The 18,920-nt window shown below is 44.4% G+C and overlaps 1 pseudogene; it reads right to left on the reverse strand.

Moving 5' to 3' along the window:
* Positions 1 to 17,062: 17,062 nt before the first annotated feature.
* Positions 17,063 to 17,180, reverse strand: LOC126458970 (5S ribosomal RNA; annotated as a pseudogene).
* Positions 17,181 to 18,920: the final 1,740 nt, after the last annotated feature.

Raw genomic sequence — 18,920 nt, forward strand, 5'->3', positions numbered from 1 at the left:
TGCAACATTTTTAAACAAATTGGTTTCTTTATTTTATCTGTAATAAATGCTCCCTGAATGTAACTTACATGTAATGCAACTTTCATACCTTGTAATTTTCTACTGTCACATCAGTGTACACCAGTGATCTCTATACAACCCGGAAGTGGAAGTCTGGTCTCTGGGTGTAGAACTGCAGCGTGTTTGCTATTCATGTGTTTTGCATCGCCTGCCATGTTGAAGTTTGGCAAACAAATTTCCATCGGTCTGTACGTCACAAAGAATTGCAGACTGATTTCTTGTTTTGAACTTTCTGTCAACATGTGATATAATAGCCTGATGTGGGAGCGGAATCAAAAAGTATTTTCTTTTCGTGTTCTAGTGACATTTCCCAGCAAGAGACGAGGTACTGGCAGAATTAAGGCTGTGAGGACGGGGCGTGAGTCGTGCTTGGGTAGCTCAGTTGGTAGAGCACTTTCCCGCGAAAGGCAAAGGTCCCGAGTTGGCGTCTCGGTCCGGCACACAGCTTTAATCTGTCAGGAAGTTTCAGTCCTGTTATAGTTTGTCACGAAACGAAATATGAGTATCTACGGCTGGCACGATGTGACAGCTGAAGTTTAACATCCAGGTAGTACAGAGATCTTTGGTCTACACATTGCAACATCTCTGAGAAAGTAATTATTTGGCACTGTTATATTTCTGATATTGCCATCTTTCTGTATAGCCTTTCACGTGGCAACTCTTCTCTATTTTGTGAACACAAGCGGAAAACATTCTTATATAATGACGCGGGATTTTCGACGTAAGCAACCTAAAACTAAAACAGTTCTACCTTAAATATTGGTTTACGTCATGTTCTATCGTTATCAGATGGTTCAAATGGCTCTAAGCACTACGGGACTTAACATCTGAGGTCATCAGTCCCCTAGACTTAGAACTACTTAAACCTAACTAACCAAAGGACATCACACACATCCATGCCCGAGGCAGGATTCGAACCTGCAACCGTAGTGGTCGCGCGGTTCCAGACTGAAGCGCCTAGAACCTCTCGGCCAGAACGCGTTATTAGATACACTGTAATCAGATCAGGCCGTTTCTCACATCGTTTTTTGCTTTAGGGCACCGCCATCCAAGGAACTCTAGCACAAGGGAGAATAAAGAGTCGAAAGCTAATGTAAACATCAACAAATGTGCATCTAAAACGGGAACTGCTGTCTGAAGATGAATCTGTCGGTTCGAAACCGATAACGGCGCTATTTGTGTCAATAAATACCATAATTAGTAGTGGCAATCCGATGTTTTCTTTGTTGCAGGAATCAACGTTTGTTGTGTACACAGCCATGATCTCAAAACGTTAGTTTTTGATAAAGTAACATGACAATATTATTAGTCTTTTGGGTACGATATATGGTAACGAAATATAGAATAGCAAATTTATACTTCTTTACCTGAAGCGGCAAATTGAAACCCTGTGTTTTTTTGTACCGAGTCCCTGTTATTTAACATGGTAACATAGGATGTTTGAAGTTCATATGCAGAGAAAAGATCTGAATGAGAAGTTCCCTTTAATGTTTACCATAGCGGAATACTTTATGTTGGAAAAATGTTACCCCAAAAGTTTGCGAAACTAATTTTGCTGATGGTGAATGCTTTGAAACAATGCGTTAAAAAAGAAAAAAAACACTGTGAAATAACTTCAAACCGTATTCACTTCTCTTCCGGCGAATGGCAAATCCATTTCTGATTGCTGCAAGTAGAAAAAGTGAATCTTTAGGGATGAGCAATGAACATGCGCTTTGTGCCAACTTCAGTAAAGTGTAGTACATCCTTATAGCATCTGTACTGAGCTATTAAAGTTCTGATGGTAACATTCTGAAGAACACAAGATTCCGCATTATGAACGTCATCTACTTTGAAAAAATGCACTTGGCACATAACATCTTAAGGAGCGTTTCATTCAGTTAATGAACGATATATGAGTCGCCGTCGACAGAAAATATTCTGTTCCCGAATGCAGAGGGAGCACTGTCATTGTGTTTCATCTCACAGCTCTATTTATCTCGCCCACCTCTCCCCTCACCCATTTTCCCTATCTCCTCACCGTTCATGAATTCTAATGTCGTCCGCCGTGCGTAAGGGAAGAAATTTTTACATCCGATAAAACCGTATTCAGGTGAAACAGCAGTACTTCGCGTAGTATTCCTGTGTGTGTTGGCGGGGGAGGTGGGGGGGGGGGGGGTTGGCGGGTTGCGCATTTAGCCATGTTCACGCTTTCTGTTTCTCGCTGAGGGCGGAGGGATGATTTTCTTCTTTCTTACCTCACTGCAGCTGCACACTTCGGCTAGATATTCTGTGGTCAGGCGACATAACGCGATTGTCGTAAACATTGCCGCGTTACGCAATGGCAGCTTACAGATGACAGGCCACACGTTTTTTGCTCCTTTCTCCCCAGTATCTGTAAACTTGTTTATTAAATCTTCCCCGCCATTATGGAGTCTCCGTTAATCACGCATCTCCTATCACGCCACAGCGACTCGTCAAAAGAAAGCTTTCATTAGCCCGACAATTCGTTGGAGTAACACCCACATTGCTCTGCTGAAAGTGGTTGAATTTTTTTCAATTTCTTCGCTAATCGAATTAGACACTACACAATTCACAGAACGATAGCAAAAATTTAAAATGCGTTGTACATCCCGAGAAGTAGCTTATCTAGCTCATTATAAAAAGGGAGAATAGAGCGCTACACCTTAACCTGAAGGATCATCTCTAGTTTCTCACACACACTAGGTAAACCATTTAACTGACGAAGAAGAAAATATCCTATGATCCATCGAAGTTCGAACCCTGAAATTTCGGAGACCTAATGAGATAGCTGATTATGTGAACTACCAAATCTGACTCTCTGCGTCCGTAGGTACACTACAAGAGCCTGTTCTCACATTTTTATAATCAAAGTATTAACGTCACCATAGTTCACAAATTATTGCTTGGTGGATTTTAGGAGATGCTCTAGACGCGCACGTAGATTCTTACCAGCTTTAATCAGAGGAAGTGAGTGGGACTATGGAAATCGATCATCGATGTAGTGGAACTGACAAGATGTACCTAAATGTCGGAGGCACTTTGCCACTTACACGAAGTGTCCTAACATATATTGATAATAGCTTGGAAAATCTTTCCCTTTGTTCTCCACCTCTCAGCACAAGTGAAACAAATTGAAGCTGAGTTTTATTGTTCACCGATATCTGCAACCCAACTGTCAGCTCACGCTTCTGTACTTCTTGGAAAACTATAATGATATCCGAAAGACCTCTCTCTCTCTCTCTCTCTCTCACACACACACACACACACACACACACACATGGACACACAGTCAATGTATTTGTACAAAATCAGTATTGCACAACCAACAATACGTTCCGATCTTTTCCCTTCTTCACTTTTTTCCTTATTGTTGAGCATTTAGGCCGTCACAAGGACAGAATGTTGCAGTACTATCTAAGGAGCCTATGAGGGAAATGAAAGGATATTTTAGAGTAGAAAAAAATTCTTCTCCAATAGGTAAGCTACCTACCTTTGCGTTCAACAAATAACATATAAACAAAAGAGATGGAGAGAGAGAATGGGCATATGATTAGCGCAGTCCATATTCCTAGGTGTTCAGATAGTTCGTAAGCTGCTGCAGAAAGCTCATGTTCAGGATCTTGTTCAAAAATTGAGTATTCTCATATTTACCACTGTAACAGTATCGGTAATAGCTGGATGGTCAACATGAAAATTAGTCTACGCAGCTTGTTTTCATTCACTTATGACATACGGCATTATATTCTGGAGTAACTCTTCACATTCACAATAGGTATTTTTGGCTCAGAAACTGGCAATTCGAGCAAATGTGGTGTGATCTCGCGAACCACCTTCAGCATTCTGGGAATTATGACGCTGGCCTCTCAATGCATACTTTCTTTAAAGTTATTTGCTGTGATTCCCGAGAATTAGAAGCTTTCACTCAGCTAATACTAGGCGGAAATCCAACCTACATTTGTAATGCATCTCCTTGACTCTCATGGGCAGAAGTATTCTGCTGCATCCGTTTTCAGTAAACGACCACAGGAATAAAACAGTCTTACAATTAGTAACAATCCTCGTACTTTGGAGTCTAAACTGAAGAATTTCCTCATGGATGTACTCTATACTATGAGTAAATTCCCGAAAAAAATTAAGTAGATTCCTGTGTTATGTTACTGATTACGATAATATATACTTAGCAGTATGTCATCTTTATAGGATTCTTGTAAGGCATTGACGTTGCGAAAGATTGTTGTAAGATCAACTGAACAGAAGGCGTTTGAGAAAAAAGACTTTATAACTGAAATAGGTGAAGTAAGAAGTGTATGATAAAACTGTATTACAAGGAGCAAAAGGCAGGCGGGTGAGATCATGAGGCTCCTAGGGTTAATAATTTTGATGTAGGGGAAAACAGCGACCAGTAGAAAAGCAGTACAGAGATTATTAGTGATAGTACAGGGTGTATCAAAAAGAATCACCCGATTTCAAAAAATCATAACAACTTCGTTATTTGAGACAAGTGTGTGAAAAACGTACTGTTGGAAAGAGCAAACTCACGAGTTTTTCATGGTTCTCGTTAGGCAGCAGCAGTGTGTACCCACTTCAGTCCTAGTAAAAATGGCGTCAGGGCAACAGAAAGCGTTTTTTGTTCTACGTTTTGCGCAGTGCGCGACAGTAATAACTGTTCAGCGTGACTTTTGTACTAGGTGTGGTGTGGATCCTCCTACAGCACGGAGAATTAGACGATGGCATGAACAATTCCGAGAAACAGCTTGTTTGTGTAAAGGCAAATCGCCGGGCCGTCCCCGAGTGTCTGGCACAGACGTCAAACGCATTCGCCATAGTTTCACAAGGAGTCCGCAAAAATGTCAAGGGAGGCATTTTGAATACTTATCAAAAGGTAAGAAAAAGCTTTTTGGTTTTCCTGTTCATCAAAACACAAAATTCATTGCATATATTTGTTAGTTTCAGAAATATAGACGTGTAAAATCTGATGATTCTTTGTGATACACCCTGTGTTATTGTTTTGCTGAACATTCTGAGGAAGGACTACAAGACAGCTTCAGAAAGATCGAAAGGTTATGACAAAATAGATCCCAGCGAAAGCGTAGGACAAGGTCTAGTTTTGGTAGAATCACTCAGTGAAACTCTGCAACTCTAACTTCACTATTACTGCTTTCTTAAGGGAAAGTTCGGTCTCCTGTATTAGGAAACAGAGTGTATGACTCACAGCTTTCCTTCAAATATAAGTGTCACGTTCCTGAAGGCACAGTTTCGTACACAACACAGATTTTGGCCGCGCCCCGTGCCTTTCTTTGCTTGCTTTGCCGCCACGCTGTCTCTGAGGACGCCATGTCGGCTCTTTCACCACCAGAACGATCCGGACCCCAACTCCTTCCAACCAGAAGAATCTGGCTCGCCTTCACGAGATAACGGCAGGATCTAAAGTCTATGAGCCGACGGATTCCAACCGGGAACCAGTAAATAAGTTGCACAAGCCTCCTGCCGCCTTGCACGATATATTATTAGCTGTGACGACTATCTCACGAATCTGTAAATGCAAAATATTTATCAGAGACAGCGAGAGGTTTCTCTGTAGGAGAGAATGCAAGACTCGCACCGGGCATCATACTTCAGATCGTGCATCATACCTTAGATCTTCGATTAATCACTGAAGGCGCATTTCGAGATATACTCAGGCGAGGAAAATGCTCACTTATTTCTTCATATTCCATCAGGTGAACAGAAAGCTTACTTGTATAAGGTGCCAAGCTGTCAAGAATATTTAATGAGCGTAACTGTAACAATATGGCCAAGTGATGAGGCTAATACTACATTACATGGCGAAAAACTGACGTAAAACAAACACATTTCAAACAAACAGACGACCAAACTCCAGAAAAATGTGTACCTAGTAGAATAATTTAAAGACGGTAGAGACCCTCCTCCGCATTCAGGCATTCAGCTTAAGAAACAGCACCCACTGCATAACAAGTAGACAACAAAAGGATAATCCACAGACAAGCAGCTGCTAACTGAAACGCACTGGATTACCATAAAAGATAGCACATGAAATCTTCAGTAAATACCGCAGAAAAATATTATCGCACTAACTGCCCTGGAATGGCAAGAAACTCACAGTACGTTAAGGGTGTCACTAGCATAAGAATGAAAAAAATTTGTGTGAAATCTTATGGGACTTAACTGCTAACGTCATCAGTCCCTAAGCCTACACACTACTTAACCTAAATTATCCTAAGGACAAACACACACACCCATGCCCGAGGGAGGACTCGAACCTCCGCCGGGACCAACCGCAAAGTCCATGACTGCAGCGCCTTAGGCATAAGAATCAGTGTCGAGACACTTGTGGACAAGACAGGAACTGAAATAGAAAATACGGGACAATGGGTTAAATGTGGAACTCTGTCTTCAAATATTCCTTGATATAAGACAATTCCATTTGTCATCTTGTCTGTTATAATACCACTATCACTTAAATTACAAGACCAGCTAATTTCGGGGAAGTGTCAGCTTCAAGCGTTGCTGCCATCGTTGTAATTCTACATCGTTACCCTGTGTCGGTATAGCCTATACAAATTTAATTGTATTACTACAGTCAGCCGGCCGCGGTGGTCTAGCGGTTCTAGGCGCTCAGTCCGGAGCCGCGCGACTGCTACGGTCGCAGGTTCGAATCCTGCCTCGGGCATGGATGTGTGTGATGTCCTTAGGTTAGTTAGGTTTAAGTAGTTCTAAGTTCTAGGGGACTGATGACCATAGATGTTAAGTCCCATAGTGCTCAGAGCCATTTGAACCATTTTTTACTACAGTCATTTAAATACATAACAGCTGTCGTAGTGAACTCAAGCAAGAACAAAGTTCCATGCCGCACTACTGGTTGGAAGAAGTGAACACAAAACCGAGAGATGTGTTCACAATGAAATTTATCCCACCGATTACGGGCATAGCAGTATAAAAAATACTTACGTTTACAGAACTGTAAATGTACTGTGACTGTGGAAATTCTGTACTGAGTAGCCCCACCACGTTCCGCAATCAGAGCCGTCAGACGTCGTTGCATAGAATCAAAGAACACCTGAATAAGCTGCCATGCGGTTTGTAGGCCCGTCCACAAAGCATCAACTGTGGCTACAGGGGGGCCTGAATGAACAAGTTGTTGACCGATCGTATACCAGACATGCTCGATGGGCACCATTTCAGGTGAACGGGCAGGCCAGGGAAGCAGTGGTACCCGTCATTTTTCGAAGGCAGTTTTCACATTCCTCGCCACTTGCGACCGGGAGTTATCCTGCTGAAATATAGCGTGTGGGACGGCCTACAGGGATTTATAGGTGTGGAAGATGGTGGAGGGGTCCAGACCCCTGGCCGCACATGGCGTCTCGACCCCTCCACCATCCTCCACACCTTTAAATCCCTTATCCATCCTATCCTCTGCTACGCTCATCCCACCTGAATCTCCGCCCCTCCTACCTTTTACAATCCTAGAACGCCATGCACTCCACCTCGCCTATCGCAGCCATCTCCCCTCCCCCACATGGACGCTATATGACCTTATTCCGTTCCCGCAACTCTCCTTTTCCTCAAACGGATACGGATCCTCTACACTTCCCACGAAACTTATCCCCCTCACCCGCTTGTCTCTCTCATCCTCTCCCACCCCCGTCTGCTGCTGCGCCTGCATTCCCACATCCCACCTGCTCTCCATCTCTCCAGTCTGTATACCCTCTCCCAAGGTGGCTTCCGCCAACTCCCCCTCCCTGATGATGCCCTCCTCCCCTCCATCTACCCCTCCTACCAACTTTGATCCTCCTCTACCGCACCCTGTTTTTTCCCTAGGGCACCCTCTCTCCCACCTCCCTTCCATCCCTCCCTCTTCCCCCTGGGCTTCCCCTACCCCCTTCCCTTCTTTCCTCCCCGTCCCACCTCCCCTGCCACTGGCATCTACACCCTCGCCTCTCCCTCTTTCCCGCCACCCCCCCTTTTCTCCTCTTGGCAGGTCCCCGGAATCGTGCACGTATAGTGAACTTTCGCGCGCCGGTGATCATCGCCTAGTGTGCCGTCACGTTCGTCTTTCAGTGTTTCATCGTTTTGTGCTCCAACGTTCGCGTGTGTCATCTCTGTGCGTTTCCACGTTTCTGAACGTTTTTATTTTGGACATTGCGCCCGTGAACGGCGCCGTGTGTTTTAATTTTGTATGTCTACGTTTGTACATCCACCATGTCTGTTCTGCGATTGTCACCTTTTGTATCATTAGTCTTATCTGTGGCCGAAGAGCGGCGTAATATTGCCGCTGCCGGCTCACCTTTGGTGTTAGGTATTGAAATAACAATAAAGAGAAAAAAAACGGCCTACAGAAGGAATAGTGCCTCGGGCTTGAAACGTGTAGCGTTAGTTATTCAGATTGCCGTCAAGAAGTAGGCAATGGCATCCCAAACAATCACACATGGCGTTTTTCGCCATGCCGCTCAACAATATTGCGTTCACCACGGCGGCATCGAATGCGTATGCGCTCATTATTGTAAGACAAGTTGAAGAGGATTTGTCCAAAAACACTACATTGTGCCTCTCAGCACCCCAGTGTCGGCGTTTACGTGACCACTGCAATGTTGGACGTTGGTGAGTTTTGGTCAGTGGAAGCCGACGCAATGGCATGCATGCCACCAGTCCGGCCCGCGGAAGATGGCGTCGAACCGTCGACGTAGACATGTCCACACCCGTTACAGTGCTCTGACGTCGCGCCAAAACTGCAGATTAAGCTGTTCTGTCCGTTACGGCCAAGCGGACGAAATGGCGGTCATCTCGTGCTGGGGTCGCACTGTGCCGTCCAGTACCCTCTCGCAGCTGTGTACGACCCTCTTCTCTCCGCTACTTCCACACACGCCTCACTGTTGAAGCACTGTGCGCTGTACGAGCTGCAGTGTCACGGAATGACAGACCCGCCTTCCGGTGACCAATCAGTCTGCCCAGTGCGAATGCACTCACGTGCCGATATTCCACCCTGTGATATCGGCGAGGCATAGTCGTACATGGTTACACGTATCCACTTCGAATGACGGCTCCGCACCAGCTGAGCCTTACGTAACACTGATCTGTACGGCCGCACAAAAGACGTCGCTGTAGGGCCTAGATGCGCGCCACCTCTCTGCCCTTTAAATCATTTATACTAGATCCACTGTTCTACACATCCTTTTATCGTAGCCTGTTGCAGACTTCTGAGCGTCTCACTTTTCACCAACTGTAGTGTAGTTTGTCTATTACGATAGCCGTTATGAAACCCTATTTAAATGACAGAGAACCATCCACACAGGGTGACGATGTAAAGTTACGACTACGGAGGTACACTTCTGGCCATTAAAATTGCTACACCAGGAAGAAATGCAGATGATAAACGGGTATTCATTGGACAAATATATTATACTACAACTGACACGTGATTACATTTTCACGCAATTTGGGTGCATAGATCCTGAGAAATCAGTACCCAGAACAACCACCTCTGGCCGTAATAACGGCCTTGAAACGATGCGGCATTGAGTCAAACAGAGCTTGGATGGCTTGTACAGGTACAGCTGCCCATGCAGCTTCAACACGATACCACAGTTCATCAAGAGTAGTGACTGGCGTATTGGGACGCGCCAGTTGCTCGGCCACCATTGACCAGAAGTTTTCAATTGGTGAGGGACCTGGAGAATGTGCTGGCCACGGCAGCAGTCGAACATTTTCTGTATCCAGAAAGGCCTGTACAGGACCTGCAACAAGCGGTCGTGCATTATCCTGCTGAAATGTACGGTTTTGCAGGGATCCAATGAAAGGTAGAGCCACGGGTCGTAACACATCTGAAATGTCCACTGTTCAATGTGCCGTCAATGCGAACAAGAGGTGACTGAGACGTGTAATCAATGGCACCCCATACCATGACGCCGCGAGATACGCCAGTATGGCGATGACGAATACACGCTTCCAATGTGCGTTCACTGCGATGTCGCCAAACACGGATGCGACCATCACGATGCTGTAAACAGAACCTGGATTCATCCGAAAAAATGACGTTTTGCCATTTGTGCACCCAGATTCGTCGTTGAGTACACCATCGCAGGCGGTCCTGTCTGTGATGCAGCGTCAAGGGTAACCGCAGACATGGTCTCCGAGCTGATATTCCATGTTGCTGCAAACGTCGTCGAACTGTCCGTGCAGATGATTGTTGTCTTGCAAACGTCGCCATCTCTTGACTCAGGGATCGAGACGTGGCTGCACGACCCGTTACAGCCATGCGGATAAGATGCCTGTCATCTCGACTGCTAGTGATACGAGGCCGTTGGGATTCAGCACGGCGTTCCGTATTATCCTCCTGAACCCACCGATTCCATATTCTGCTAACAGACATTGGATCTCAACCAACGCGAGCAGCAACGTCGCGATACGATAAACCGCAATCGCAATAGCCTACAATCCGACCTTCATCAAAGTCGGAAACGAGACGGTACGCTTTTCTCCTCCTTACACGAGGCATCACAGCAACGTTTCACCAGGCAACGACGGTCAACTGCTGTTTGTGTATGAGAATTCGGTTGGAAACTTTCCTCACGTCAGCACGTTGTATGTGTCGCCACCGGCGCCAACCTCGTGTGAATGCTCTGATAAGCTAATCATTTGCAATATCACAGCATCTTCTTCCTATCGGTTAAATTTCGCGTCTGTAGCACGTCATCTTCGAGGTGTAGCAATTTTAATGGCCAGTAGTGTAGTACTTGAAAATGACACAACGCTTAAATCAGCTGATCGTGCGATAAAAACTAAATGTTTAACAGTCAAGATGGGAGATGAAATTACCTTTTAATAATTTTCGCTTTAACGGCCGTTATTTGCTGCAGTAAAGATATGCGGGCTCCGAGTCAATGTGTAAAACTATTCCCTGACGTTTCTTCTCCGACCGCGGGGGACATCGTCGCAGATAAAAAGAACTGCAACAAGGACTCACAGGTCCTACGAATTTATAGAGCCGCACAGATAACACCACCATTCGTGACATGACGTTGATTGCTAGAGCCTTCGTTCTCGATTAAAAATAACCATCATTCTGTTGGCACAAAATCGACATCCATATTTCGTTTAATAATATCATGTCCTTATCTGTTAAAAGTAATAGGGTGCTTGCGAATCTCTATGGCCTCTCAACACATTCGCGCATGATATTTCGTAATCTTCGCAAAAACGTTCGTCTCACCGAGACGAAATTTGTTTCGTGGTTTACATCTCGGAAAGCATTTCCTGCTGCGGCCGTCTTGTCAGTATATTCCAGGCGGCAGCTCCTTTCGCTTTCGGCTGAACAGGGGTTTCTTTTCGAGGTGCCAACGTATAGCTGCGCACGACTCCATACAGTTTTTTATATCCCAGTTGTCGCTAGTGGAAGCCGTAAATCTTTCGCCGTCCTTAAGCATTCTTTTATCTTGTTGGTGGGTCTAAAGATCGTCTCAACCTCTTAATTGGCCGACTCCTTCCGGGTTCGATGCGTAACCTTGTTAATAAACGAGAGGGAAACATTTCCATTTGGTGGCCGTTGTCTCTCATTAATCCTGGCTTTCTCCCTTCTTAGAAGGAGTGAGTGCTCGATTCACCGCGTTGCTGGGGTAACCATTTTTTTTTTTAAACCGACCGCAGGTGAGCACGCTCCTCAAGTAGGTGAAACTGATCGCAAATTTACGAGCTCTGCCCACCAATAGTTTAATGATACCTCATTTTCCTCTTGCGTGATGGTTGGATTACTTACGGAGGTATCGATCAGTGGTGTAGCTTTCCCGTCGTTTAATAAATTTGAGGCTGTGGCACCCGATGAGCTGTATTGAAGATCTTCTTGCAAACATCACGTTCAATATCTTTGTGCAGTAACTGAATGCTGCTATGTTCACTACAGGACTGATTTGCACTATCTGTGACGTTGAAACGCGAAGGCGTTGTTTACTTTGCTTGCTTCCACTCCATTATCTCGTACGGTCTTACAATTTGGAACAATTCTTTTCGTCCACCAAGAATGCTATAAGCCCAGAAAAGGTCGGTCGGACTCATGTGCGGTGTCAGTTCGAGAACTTCGAATAGGCCGTTATTCAGGTGTTTCGGAAATCTAGTTCCGCCATCCCAATACGTAGAGGGTGAGTCATTAGGAAAGGTACATGCTTTAAGGCTGAGAGTATGAGAGGATTCCGGACAAAAAAACGTCATATCAACGAACGCCCTTTTCCATATTGTTATTTTGTAACGTATTTAACGTCGTAATTGCACTGTTTACTGCAGTTGATTGCACTGCGGTGACTGAGATAATCAGTTTAAACTGATTGGCAGCTACACGTACCTCTACATCTACATTTACACTTCTACAGGGTGGTCCATTGATAGTGACCTGGACAAATATCTCACGAAATGAGCATCAAGCGAAAAAACTACAAAGAACGAGACTCGTCTAGCTTGAAGGGTTGAAACCAGATGGCGCTATGGTTGACTGCTATATGGTGCTGCCATAAGTCAAACAGATATCAACTGCGTTTTTTTAAAAAAATAGGAACCCACATTTTTATTACATATTCGTGTAGTACGTAAAGAAATATGAATGTTTTAGTTGGACCACTTTCTTCGCTTTGTGATAGATGGCGCTGTAATAGTCACCAACGTATAAGTACGTACTACCACGCAACATACCGCATGTGCGGACGGTATTTGCTTCGTGATACATTACCCGTGTTAAAATGGACCGTTTACCAATTGCGGAAAAGGTCGATATCGTGTTGATGTATGGCTATTGTGATCAACATGCCCAACGGGCGTGTGCTATGTATGCTGTTCGGTATCCTGGACGACATCATCCAAGTGCCCGGAGCGTGCGCCGGATAGTTACGTCATTTAAGGAAACAGGAAGTGTTCAGCCACATGTCAAACGTCAACCACGACCTGCAACAAATGATGATGCCCAAGTAGTCGCAGCTAATCTTCACATCAGTACCAGACAAATTGCGCGAGAATCGAGAATCTCAAAAACGTCGGTGCTGAGAATGTTACGTCAACATCGGTTGCACCCGTACCACATTTCTATGCACCAGGAATTGCATGGCGACGACTTTGAAAGTCGTGTACAGTTCTTCCACTGGGAACAAGAGAAATTACGGGACGATGACAGATTTTTTGCACGCATTCTATTTAGCGACGAAGCGTCATTCATCAACAGCGGTAATGTAAACCGGCGTAATATGCACTATTGGACAACGGAAAATCCACGATGGCTGTGACAGGTGGAACATCAGCGACCTTGGCGGGTTAATGTATGGTGCGGCATTGTGGGAGGAATGATAATTGGCCCGCATTTTATCGATGGCAATCTGAATGGTGCAGTGTATGCTAATTTCCTACGTAATGTTCTACCGATGTTACTACAAGATGTTTCACTGCATGTCAGAAGGGCGATGTACTTCCAACATGATGGACGTCCGGTACATAGCTCGCGTGCGGTTGGATTGCTATTGAATAGCATATTTCATGACAGGTGGATTGGTCCATACTGTGGCCCGCACGTTCACCGGATCGTACGTCCCCGGATTTCTTTCTGTGGGGAAAGTTGAAGGATATTTGCTATCGTGATCTACCGACAACGCCTGACAACATGCGTCAGCGCATTGTCAATGCATGTGTGAACATTACGGAAGGCGAACTACTCGCTGCTGAGAGGAATGTCGTTACACGTATTTCCAAATGCATTGAGGTTGACGGATATCATTTTGAGCATTTATTGCATTAATGTGGTATTTACAGACAATCACGCTGTAACAGCATGTGTTCTCAGAAATGATAAGTTCACAAAGGTACATGTATCACATTGGAACAAGCGAAATAAAATGTTCAAACGTAACTACGTTCTGTATTTTAATTTAAAAAACCTACTTGTTCGTCTAAAATTGTGAGCCATATGTTAGTGACTATTACAGCGCCATCTATTACAAAGCGAAAAAAGTGGTCCAACTAAAACATTCATCTTTCTTTACGTACTACACGAATATGTAATTAAAAATGGGGCTTCCTATTTAAAAAAAAAAAACGCAGTTGCTATCCGGTTGGCCTATGGCAGCGCCATCTAGCAGGCCAACCGTAGCGCCATCTGGTTTCCCCCTTCAAGCTATACAAGTTTCGTTCTTTGTAATTTTTTCGTTTGACGCTTATTTCGTGAGATATTTGGTCCTGTCACATCAATGAACCACGCTGTATAATACAAATTGCGGTGTGTGGAGTAGGGTATTTTGTGTACCACTGTCTCTTCCCTCCCTTTTCACTGTTTCAGTAGCGAATAGTTCGCAAGGTTCGCGGGAATAACGTTTGCAGGAAAGCCTCTGGGAGTGCTTGAATGTCTGTAATTTTATCATCGTGGTATTTGAACAAGGTAAGCGTAGGAGTAAGCAATATATTTGTCGATTCTTGTAGAAACGTACGCTGTCGGAACTTTAATAGTAAACCATACCGTGATGCAGAACAGCTCTCTCGCAGCATATGCCACTGGAGCTAGTTGATCATCTCTGTAACGAAAGGAGCTGCTCTTCTTTGGATCTTATTTCCTCTATCAATCTTATCATGTGTGGATCTCATACTGACGAGCAATATTCGAGTATTCGTCGAACGAGAGTTTTGTAATCTAGTTCCTTTGTTGATGGGACTACGTTTCCTGAGGATTCATCTCATGAATTTCAATCTGGCATCCACTTTTCCTATGATTAGTTCTGTGTGGTCGGTCCACTTTAAATCACTCCATATGACTATTCCCAGATATTTTATGGAAGTAACTGCTTCCAGTGATTGATCTGCAATCATGTAATCAAACAATAATGAGTCTCCCTGTGTATGTATACGCATTTCGTCACATTTGTTTATGTTGAGGATCAATAGCCACTACCTATACCAAGCGTCGATGCTCTGCAGGTCTTCGTGCATTTGTCTACAACTTTCTAGCGCCACGACGTCTCTGTATACAAAAGGGATCATCCGCGAAAAACCTCACGAAACTTCCGATGTTGTCTACTACGTGTCTCTTCTGTGAGAGTATGTCTTCTTTGCTTCGTGTCATCCTTTTAAGTGCACTCTGTTAATCTCAGCACGAAAAAGCTAGAAATATCACAGTTTCGAACATGGCTGTTGTTCAGTAAACGTATACCAGTTTCAATATAGAATTATACAGCCAACCGGCCGCATATAACTGGTACGTACACTGGCCTAAGTTTCGACACCTACTAGATGTATATTCGTCAGATTGAAATTTTTATAAATCGTAAAATTCCATTGCTAAACGGCAATGGTCAGAATATAGTGCAACTGTCCTCAAGTCAAAAGTGAAATAAAACGTTCTAGGCTTTTCTACGTGTGCCTAGCTGGTTTGACGTAGTTCCCAGCTGGGCACACGTGGCAAAGCCTAGGAAGTTTTATTTCACTTTTGACTTGAGAACAGTTGCACTAAATTCTGACCATTGCCGTTTAGTAATGTAATTTTACGATTTACAAAAATTTCGTTCTGATGAAGATACATCTAGTAGGTGTCGAAACTTAGGTCAGTATACCTACTAGTTATGTGCCACCGGTTGGCTGTATAATCCTATGATGAAACTAGAAATAAGAAGCAGAGGCTCCTCGAATATATTGTTCCCAATAGCTCGAAATTTAATCACTGTCCTTCCAGTCACTTATTTCAGTTGGTAGGGCAACTGAAGAAATGGCTAACTTTGTCTAAAATTAAGCATATTCTTTTAACACAACAGCCGAAAGAAGTTTACTAGTGCCAGATATAGGCCTTTAATTTCTGGGATGTGCGTGTAGGGCATAGCGTTGTGTGGAAGTAAATCCCTATTGGGAAAACCGGAAAAGAAGTGAATGGGCTGGTTCAAATGGTTCAAATGGCTCTGAGCACTATGGGACTCAACTGCTGTGGTCATAAGTCCCCTAGAACTTAGAACTACTTAAACCTAACTAACCTAAGGACAGCACACAACACCCAGCCATCACGAGGCAGAGAAAATCCCTGACCCCGCCGGGAATCGAACCCGGGAACCCAAGTGAATGGGAGCGACCGAAATATGGTGCTATAGAAACGGTCAAAGTTGCAAGATTCACTTTTTATTTAATTGGTGACTGGTTTCGGGTTACCTGAACCCACTTTCAACTCACTCTGCGAGATGGAAAGTTAAAAGCATAATTTACTCAATGAACTGTTAGAAAAATTATTATTTTCATCTAACAAGATACAGAACGTAACGTACCAGAATATATGTACCAGGCAGACAAAGCAGCGTTTTCCGAAATATCGTTCCAACCACGTCGAGTTTATACATATACGTACAACAAAGTCAAGCTTAACCATGAACAGTGACAGAACAAACATACAGCCAGTTCGACAAGAAAGTGTACGCCGTTATCTGTATGAAGTAAAACACACTGTTATAAATAAATGTTTACATGAAAATACATGTTATTACTAATTGAAAAATTAGCTGATAGTTAATACAATCGCCGCCATTGTCGATTATAGCTTCGCACCTTAGCCCTCTCTCCGGGAAATCATCCACGTTTCGAACCTCTAAAGCCGACCGCTGTGGCCAAGCCATTCTAGGTGCTTCAGTCCGGAACCGCGCTGCTGCTACGCTCGCAGGTTCGAATCCTGCCTCGGGCATGGATGTGTGTGACGTTCTTAGGTTAGTTAGGTTTAAGTAGTTTTAAGTCTAGGGGACTGATGACCTCAGATGCTAAGTCCCATAGTTAAAAAAAAAAATATAAAAAGCACTCCGTCTTCATGCCACAAGTGGCCCATCGGGACCATCCGACCGCCGTGTCATCCTCCGCTGAGGATGGGGATAGGAGGGCCGTCGGGCCAGCACACCACTCTCCTGGTCGTTACGATGGTTTTCTTTGACCGGAGCCGCTACTATTCGGTCGAGTAGCTCCTCAATTGTCATCACGAGGATGAGTGGAGCCCGAAAAACCGCAACAGTGCGTGGCGGCCCGGATGGTCACCCATCCAAGTGCCGGCCACGCCCGACAGCGCTTATCTTCGGTGATCTGACGGGAACCGGTGTATCCACTGCGGCAAGGCCGTTACCAAGTGTCATAGTGCTTAGAGCCATTTGAACCAACCAAACCTCTAAATATCGTTTGACCCACTTCGCAACGAATGTCGTTGTGTTTCTAAGAATTTTAGCAGCAGCTCCATATGAAAGCTTTTGTCCCTTTCAATCATTTACAAGGAACATGCCTCGCGACGGTTCAGACAGTTTGCACCCACTTTAAACTGCAACCGACAAAACAAAACATTCAACTCTAACACTGTTTATCTATACAATGTGCAAAAGCGCATTGATTACAGATTCGAGACCACTATCACAGATTTGGCTGCGGACGTTACATTTAAAATTATGGCGTACACTTTCTTGTGGAACTGACTGTATACCTAATAGTTTATTTTCTCCGCTGCCACAAGAAAGTCTCAGGTAAGCTGCTTCCTATCAGGATGTAGGGGCTATTTTTATTACAACTGCCAGTCATCGTGGATAAAACAATTAATACAATAAAAGTACAAGTCATCTACCACACGTAAGCTTTTTAAAGTTTTACCTGGCGGCCGGTGTGGCCGAGCGGTTCTAGGTTGCCGGCACGGTAGCTCAGCGTGTTCGGTCAGAGGGCTGGTCGACCTCTGTAATAAAAAAAACTGAGTAAAGGAATCAACGATCAACTTGAACAGATATCTTGTGACGTCCGCCCCGACCAAACGCAGCGAACAAAATAAACTTTTTTTTTTTTAAAAAAAAAGCATGTTCGAATCCTGTCTCGGGTATGGATGTGTGTGATATCCTTAGGTTGGTTAGGTTTAAGTAGTTCTAAGTTCTAGGGGACTGATGACCTCAGATGTTATGTCCCATAGTGCACAGAGCCATTTTTTTTAGTTTTTCCAAAAACAGCAGGGAATTTAAAACCAACTAACAGTAAACAGCACCAGCGCCACATACGGCATATACAAACAATAGTCGTATGCTATAGCGACACGTCGTAGACTATCGGTTACATGTCTTCACTGTTCATCGTTAAACTTGACTTTGTTGTACGCATATGTGTAATCTCGACAAGGTTTATACGCTATTTCGAAAACACTGCTTTGTCCGTCTGGTACGTACATCCGGGTAAGACGCGGTTCTGTATCTTGTTAGATGCACTCAATAATTCTTCTAATACCTTATTGGATAAATTATAATTCAAACTTTCCGTCTCGCAGGATCATTTGATAATGGGGTCAGCTTACCCGAAACTAGTTATGAATTAAATAAGAAGTGAATCTTGCAACCTTGGCTGTTCCTATACCGAATTATTAGTTTCATCTCCTATCATCGATGTAGACCGGCCTCTGCTGGCTGACTGTCTCTGAGCAAGGCGGACGTCATAGGCGACCCGGGTGGTCGCTGACGGAGCGTCGTCCTCGCACGTGACGTGCGCGGCCTGAGCTGGCTGGCCGCGTGCGCCAACTGGCCAACGCGTCACACAGCGCGGGCTCCAGGACACCGAACTGAGCCCTTTCAAACTGCTGAAGCTGCTTCGCTTGGAAGCAAAGCTGTGGCACTGGTTGATTTGGGGGAGGCACCAAACAGCGATGTCATCGGCCCCATCTACATCTACATCTATACTCCGCGAGCCACCTTACGGTGTGTGGCGGAGGGTACTTATTGTACCACTATCTGATCCCCCCCTTCCCTGTTCCATTCACGAATTGTGCGTGGGAAGAACGACTGCTTGTAAGTCTCCGTATTTGCTCTAATTTCTCGGATCTTTTCGTTGTGATCATTACGCGAGAT

This window comes from Schistocerca serialis, chromosome 2, assembly GCF_023864345.2.
Source record: "Schistocerca serialis cubense isolate TAMUIC-IGC-003099 chromosome 2, iqSchSeri2.2, whole genome shotgun sequence".
Lineage (NCBI taxonomy): Eukaryota > Metazoa > Arthropoda > Insecta > Orthoptera > Acrididae > Schistocerca > Schistocerca serialis.